We start from the raw sequence: 8,478 nt of genomic DNA on the forward strand, positions 1-8,478 counted from the left end.
ACGGCATACAATATAAGCCAGCTACTTTTGTTGCAGTCAAGCCTGCTTATGATTCTTATTATGAATCGTGTGCATATAAGAAAAAATTAAAACTACTTCGCTGAAGGCTTTGCACAACCTAGCAGTTGATACGTGCATTTTATATAGTCTTTTTAGGCCTTTTATGCACGTATTTCTATGCTATTATCGTACTTTATGCTACGAAATGCCCCGAATATGCTACTTTGGTTTGTTTTGTCTTATTTGCAGGAATGAACCAGAAAGTAGTGAAATCAAGTCTTTTACCGTCCGTTTATCATGCATTTGGAGGAAGAGTGAATTTGGAGCGGGAATGTAGCTATTTTGAGATGCGCAAAGAAGAAAGATAGCTAGGCGAGCAAAGGAAGAACATCAAATTGCTAGTGCCTACTTTGGAGAGCCATATCTCGAGTTCTACAACTGATATTCAGGTGATTCCAATTGTAGATGAAGTTTTGTCCTCTTATCTTTCCCATGCCACCGGAATCACCCTGTTTGACCACGTAACGAAGAAATGGCAGCCGTTTGAAGTTCAATGCGCAAAGCAGGAAATGTGCGCTGGAATCTACTCGATCGAGTAGATTTATGCTCGATCGAGTACTAGCTACAGCGAGAAGGATATTGTCGAGTATAATTAGATTTTATCTTATGCTTATCTTATATTTAGTTAATAATAATGATACTACTTAGTATAAATAAGAGTAGTTTAGACCTAATAGCACATGATTCATTCCTGGAGTCGAGAGGGGACGGATTTTGCCTTGCTCTTCATTTATATTAATTCCGGATCTACTTCTACTGTAACTTTTTTCCCTTCTTTTCCCTCTTTATTTTATGTTAATGTTTATTGTTCTTAATTCCTTTATTCTCGTTCTCCCTTTACCCATGTCTAGCTAAATACTCTTGCTAGGATTAGGTGATTCATTAGACTAATGTTAATTGCTAATTAGGTTTATAGATCTGTCGTTGTAGTTGTAGTCTATGTTGTTAATCGTTTGCTTTAATCGTATCCTGCTAGTTGAGTCGACACAATTAGCCTTTTAATATTGGTAAACCTTGACCTGGACCGAAAGGTTGGAATAGGTGAGACTGCAGTGAACAATAGGATGCTTTGCGAGGGCGAAAGTTAAGCTAATAGCATTTTAGGGCGAATTAAGACCGAAAGGAGATATTCATTGCCCCTTAGACCGACACATCGACCGATCGTGACTTTACCGCAATTAATCGACGTTTATTGATGACCGAAATCCTAGTTTCCCTTCTCTTTCTGTTAATTTCTTCTATTTTTATCTCTCTTTCCTTAGTCTCTTAATAGTTTTAGTAAACCATTTCAAACCCCCACATTGTGACCCGTTACTCATAAACTAAAATTAGACAGATAAATCTCATTTTTGCCTCCCTGTGGAGATCGACCCTACTTACCGCTAGCTTCTGTTAGTAGTACTTAGGTATTTATTTTTGGTACCTGACGACGGTGTCAAATTTTGGCGCCGTTCTTGGGGAGGCGGCGTAGTTTTATTTGTTTTTATTTAGTTTATTTCTTGTCTCAAGGAGCTTCGGTTCCTTGAGACCGTTATTATGTCTTTCGTTCTTCTCTTTCCGCAGAAAGAGAACGAAATTTTTGGTACTTATTTAGCCAGGTTTTTGGAGTGGCTCGAGCCCCGGACGAGATGCATTTTCCGAACTCCAATTGTCTTTGGACTATCTTCCGGGTATGAATGACCCTACGCGAGCATACCTAGAATCTATTGGTAAGTGGGATTTGGAAGGAATCCCCGTAAATGAGGTATTATAATTCTTTGATTGGTTTCTTCTTTGAATCTCTTAAACCCAACTTTTTTCTTCATGTTGACTCAAATGAGGGGGTGGGTGAGACCTTAGAAACCAATCTAGGAAGTGCTGACGGAGACATAGAGGAGACCACTAGCATGGTTGACAATCCTTTTTATGAGGATAGTTTAGAACCCCTTTATGATTCTTGCACTGATAGCGAGGACGATTGGGAGGACCTCTTTCAGAACCTCCAAATTGACGAGTCTAGCGATGAGGAGAGTGAGGAGGAAAATTTTGATAGTCTTGAGGTCATATGGGATAATTATGACAATGTAAATGAGCCTATTATAGAGGACCCGATTGACCCAATTGACTTTACAGCCCCTTGCATCTAGGATGATTATCCACCTTCTCTTTTAGCCGGCCAGATTCCTTCACCTCACAGTTCTTACCCGTCTGAGCATTTAAATTCTACTCGCATTGTTTTTGGGTTGAATGCTATTGAGCTCCTTCATTTACCACATGCGGTTAATTTGAGCTTTTATATTCCGCCCTTAGCTGGAGGGCAGAATTATTTTGTGAATGATTTTAGGAGCTGTCATAGGAAATTTGTTAGGCTTAAATGTTATTATATTTCAAATTCCTATGCTATTACTATATTATGGTGCTACTTACAGTTTTGTGTAGCACATGCGCAGCCTATTTGACAAAGTTCTTTGCGAGCCTTGAGCTGCTTTGATTGGGTTCAATTAGAGTAGTTGGTTGAAAAAGAAGGTTTGGGACTGATGAAGCTAGCGCTACCCGGAGGCAACCCGGAGACTTTATTTTACATTTTATTTCATTACGATTTGTAATAAATGGTCTTCGTACCATAAACCTATATCAAGTATGCTTGCTTAGTTAGTTTGCGGGCTGTTTTTCATTGCATCTTTGCAGGAATTCTACTCGACCTTTAAGCTGCGAGAAGACGAGTTACTCGATCGAGTAACTTTCTACTCGATCGAAAAAAAAAAAAAAAAAAAAAAAAAAAAAATTACTCGATCGACCACTATTCCACTCGATCGACCACTATTCCTCTCGATCGAGCTGTTTTGGACGCCCATTGCTTGGATTAGCTTCTTGTGACGATGTTTCGGAGCTATTAGTGACATCCCACGTTGCTGGCTGGTTTGAGGAGGTCCCTTATTCGCGCAATCTTGTGAGCTTTCCGTATTTACTCTCTTTCTCTTTTAGTTTGCATTTCCTTTCCATGTTTTGGTACAATGAGGGCATTGTACGGTTTGGTTTGGGGAGGTTTTGCATCCATATCGTAATCTGCATCTTGTTTTTATTGCATTTTTGTTATCACATTTAATTTATGTCTGCATTGTTGTTTATTTCCATAAAAATTCAAAAATACCCTCAAAATTAAAAAATTCAAAAAATATTCACGTTTATTTTTGCATATAGGTTGAGTCGGAACGGTAGATTTCCGTGATGACAATGCACTATAACTTGTCAATTTACTTGAGCCTTGCACTTCTGTTAATAGTTTTTAGCTTTGTCATACGCATAATCTACGAATTTATGTTCAAATATAAGTCGATTGCATTTAGACTTGACCTATAAATTGGCAAACTACTTAAAAATTCTGAGTTTTAGATCCTTAACTGGCGACATTCATGACCAGTTCATTAGGAATTTTGAGTAGTACTCCTTGCATAGCATGTTCGTCCATTTTGCACATTTATGACATTCAATTTCTTGTCAAATGCACATATTCGGTTTGCGGTTGGTGTCACATGCAGGGAGGGCCTTGCAAATTTCCCTTTCTTTATATTTTTCACCCATTTAGCTCCACAATTAGCCAAATTTGCCTTTTTGACCCATTAGCTACATTCCAAATTAAGCCTGCCTAGTCAAGCTAGTTAGTTTGTTATTTTGTGGTACGACTTTCCGGTGCATTTTGGCCGTATTTCTTGTTTTGGAGTTGGTAGGAAAATGAGAGAGGAAGGAGAAAAGAAAAAAAAAAGTATTGGAAAAGAAAGAAAAAAAAAAGAAAGACGTGAAAGAAGAAAAACAAAAAAAAAATGAAAAAAAAAATGAAAATGAAGAAAGCTGGAACGTGAGAAAAGAAAAAGAAAGTTTGAAAAAAAAATGATTTGTTTCAGTTAGTTCATTCAGACGGTAGGGAACTTTGTGACCGTCTGACTCCTCCATTTTTATCCCATATTTTTTGAGGAGATTGTGTTTGAGTTTAGTGAGTTTTGTGCCAAATGAAGGGCACTTGTGCTTAGCTTTTCAGTCAGTTGAGATTCGGATGGCTTCATTATGGTCCTGTTAGGAACTAGCTTGACACTTTTACCTCCACATTTCCATAACATGTTTTGCCTTTCTCACCTGAACCTCACTATTCCCAAATTATTTGTAAGCCCTCGGCTGTGACGGACATTATTGGTTGGAGTGTGTGCATTAGTACTTGAATCGTCTATCATCTTTGTTGCATGCATGTTATGTAGGTCGCAGTCTAGGTGAGTGACTGTTTTCTCTTTCTCTATTATACATATACTTTCACCCTTTGCTTCATGAGAGAAGAGTGACCGCGTGAGAGTCCGATTTGTGTTGGTCTTGCAAGGTCGATAGGTCAGCTTTATTTATGGACATCTTATAATTCGTTTGCGTATTGACCATTGTAGCTGTAACTGTTGATTTTAGTTTACATTAAACTGGTTCAAGTAGACAAGTTAAGCTAGCTCTGAGTTATCATTTCCGTTCCATTAGTTGCATTCTAGTTTACTCGAGGACGAGTAAAGGTTTGGTTTGGGGAGATTTGATACGTGCATTTTATATAGTCTTTTTAGGCCTTTTTATGCACGTATTTCTATGCTATTATCGTAGTTTATGCTACGAAATGCCCCGAATATACTACTTTGGTTTGTTTTGTCTTATTTGTAGGAATGAACCAGAAAGTAGTGAAATCAAGTCTTTTACCGTCCGTTTATCATGCATTTGGAGGAAGAGTGAATTTGGAGCGGGAATGTAGCTATTTTGAGATGCGCAAAGAAGAAAGATAGCTAGGCGAGCAAAGGAAGAACTTCAAATTGCTAGTGCCTATTTTGGAGAGCCATATCTCGAGTTCTACAACTGATATTCAGGTGATTCCAATTGGGGATGAAAGTTTGTCCTCTTAGCTTTCCAATTCCACCGGAATCACCCTGTTTGACCAAGTAACGAAGAAATGGCAGCCGTTTGAAGTTCAATGCGCAAAGCAGGAAATGTATTTGGAATCTACTCGATCGAGTAGATTTATGCTCGATCGAGTACTAGCTACAGCGAGAAGGATATTGTCGAGTATAATTAGATTTTATCTTATGCTTATCTTATATTTAGTTAATAATAATGATACTACTTAGTATAAATAAGAGTAGTTTAGACCTAATAGCACATGATTCATTCCCTGGAGTCAGTAGAGGGGACGGACGACTGCCTTGCTCTTCATTTCTATTAATTCCGGATCTACTTCTCGTAACTTTTTTCCCTTCTTTTCCCTCTTTATTTTATGTTAATGTTTATTGTTCTTAATTCCTTTATTCTCGTTCTCCCTTTACCCATGTCTAGCTAAATACTCTTGCTAGGATTAGGTGATTCATTAGACTAATGTTAATTGCTAATTAGGTTTATAGATCTGTCGTTGTAGTTGTAGTCTATGTTGTTAATGTTTTGCTTTAATCGTATCCTGCTAGTTGAGTCGACACAATTAGCCTTTTAATATTGGTAAACCTTGACCTGGACCGAAAGGTTGGAATAGGTGAGACTGCGGTGAACAATAGGATGCTTTAGTGAGGGCGAAAGTTAAGCTAATAGCATTTTAGGGCGAATTGAGACCGAAAGGAGATATTCATTGCCCCTTAGACCGACACATCGATCGATCCGTGACCTTACCGCAATTAAGCGACGTTTATTGATGACCCGAAATCCTAGTTTCCTTCTCTTTTCGTTAATTTCTTCTATTTTTATCTCTCTTTCCTTAGTCTCTTAATAGTTTTAGTAAATCATTTCAAACCCCCACATTGTGACCCGTTACTCATAGACTAAAATTAGACAGATAAATCTCATTTTTGCCTCCCTGTGGAGATCGACCCTACTTACCGCTAGCTTCTGTTAGTAGTACTTAGGTATTTATTTTTGGTACCTGACGACGGTATCAGCAGTAAAGAAGTCACCTAGAGGGGATGTAGTCATGATTAACATTGAAGAGGAAATTATGGGCGCAGCTGATATAATCGTACTGGACCCGAAGCAATTGATGGAATTTGTCGACCTTGACTATTTAGATGCTGTTCACATTTTGATTTGGATGAAGTAAGTTTTATTAGTAAAAATATTTAGTCATTTCCATTTACGAATAATGATGTTTGTTTAAATTATCAATTACAATAACATTCTTCGTTCCATGTGGCGTAATAGGTACCTGACTAATCAGATCACTGAGAGGAAGTTCCTAATTCACGCCTACAGATTCTTGAGTCCTAAGGCGTTCTCTGTGCACAGAATTTCATACGAAGAACAAATCAATAGTATCGCTCGTCGGTTGATGTCGACCAAAAAACTATGGCTTGTCCCCTACAATGAGAATATATATGTATAGTACGTGATTATTGTAATGAATCACGATTCTACAAATTTATTATTAACATGGTTACATGCGTTTAAATGAACTAATTAACATTTCAACGTCCCAAATTGAATATAAAGCATTTGGTGCTAATGGCAATCCAAGTGGAAACAAAAACAGTGTACTGGATTGACTCTCCCGAACGCAAACCCTCTGGCAATATAGTAAAGATGATAACTGAGTAAGTTTACAACCTTCAATAATGTCATTTTTTATTCTATGACTTGAGCCATATATATGCAAATAATAATGGCATGTGTGTATATTTATGTATGAGTGTTTTTGAAGCAAAAAGAAGATTATGTCCACTTGGGAAATATGAAAGCAACATTGATCCCAATTTTATCACGCCATTAGTAAGTGTATTCTTAATAATTACTCGTATCATTTAATTTATGTTTATGCGAGAGGTTGATTATCTAATTCAGCATTTCAGCAGCTGCTAGAACAAGCTAAAACAATTTAAAAAAAAAATAATTTAAAAATGATAACAGTTAAAAACAACCCGTTGTAAACAAATATTTGACAACTGTTTTATTTAGATAAATAACCGTTGACATATTTTCCCTCCCATTCAAACCGCCAAAAATATAAAATAACGAACGATAACCGTTGTCGAATTCAAAACTTTTACAACGGTTTATTTAAGCAGAACCGTTGTCAAAGTTTCATCAATAAAAATAGATAACGGATACATACCGTTGTTAATAAATAAATATAACAACGGTTTTGCATGCAATAAAGCCGTTGTATATTTTGACATTCAATTAAATAAGATGACGAAATGAACCGTCATCATATATACTATTTAACCATGGTTTTGATACCACTAAACCGTTGTCAATAGTAAACTACGACAACGGATTTGTAACCATTATTAAGATTTAATAATGGTTTCTTAAAAGTTTACTCGTTTCCATAAACATATTTAACAATAGTTTTATAACGGTGGTCGTGATCCCTTATGAGAGGTTTAGTTTTCAGTACTTGTCGTTAGGAGCACCTAGACCAAAACACAATTTATAACTTCACAAACAACTCTACAATTAGTAAAGAGGCAAGTAAAGGTCGGATCCCAAGGGACGGGAATTGAGATGAGAGTTTCTATTGCAACTAGTGGTGCCTAAGGGTGTCACAATTTGGGGTTTGAAGTAGAAGATCACTAAACTAAATAGCAATGAAAGTAAACAAGCAAGATGAATTAAAAGGGATGTAAACAATTGATAAAAAGCACTAGGGTATCATGGGGTCATAGGGGATTCATGGGAATTGATCATACAAACATATTCTCAAATTATAAGCGAGCAATTATTGTTCTGATGGATCGAGTTGGTTTATATCTTACAATCCTAGGAAAGTTTGGGTCTCGAAGCCTAATCGATTAGATTGTACAACACCTACAAGCCGACTTAATGTTCCCTACTCAACAATATGCATGGTCTAATGAGACTCGAGTTGGTTTATGTCTTACAAGTCTCATTGAAAAGATAGGTGATGGGTAAAAAATGCAAGGATTCATAGGCTCGCATTTCATCAAACATAACATGTGCATAAGTTGAGATCACAACAAGCAAGCAAATAAACTATGAAAGCATATTAATTTAAGCATGAATCATTCCCCATGTTGGTTTCCCCTAATTACCCATTAACCCTAGCTAAGGAAACTACTCACTCATTATCATGTTGAACATGCTAGCAAGGTTGTCAATCATACAAACAAAGTGAAACATGATGAATAAATGAAAGTGATTAACAATCATTAAAAAGGGATTAAGAGAATTATACCTACTAATGATTCCAATAATAAAGCAAATAATAAAAGAAGTACTTGATGCTTGATTGGAAAGTTGTCAATCTCCCAATAATAACCCAAATAATCTTCAATTACCCAAAATAAAGGATGAACAAGAGAGAGATTAAGGAAATAAAACTTGTATTAAAACTTGATTAAATGTTGATTACAAGATTAAAGAGAGATTTGATTGATATTAACTACACTAAAGATTGCTAAGAAGAACATGCTTTTCTAATTA

The sequence above is a fragment of the Silene latifolia genome, chromosome X (genome assembly GCF_048544455.1).
Source record: "Silene latifolia isolate original U9 population chromosome X, ASM4854445v1, whole genome shotgun sequence".
Lineage (NCBI taxonomy): Eukaryota > Viridiplantae > Streptophyta > Magnoliopsida > Caryophyllales > Caryophyllaceae > Silene > Silene latifolia.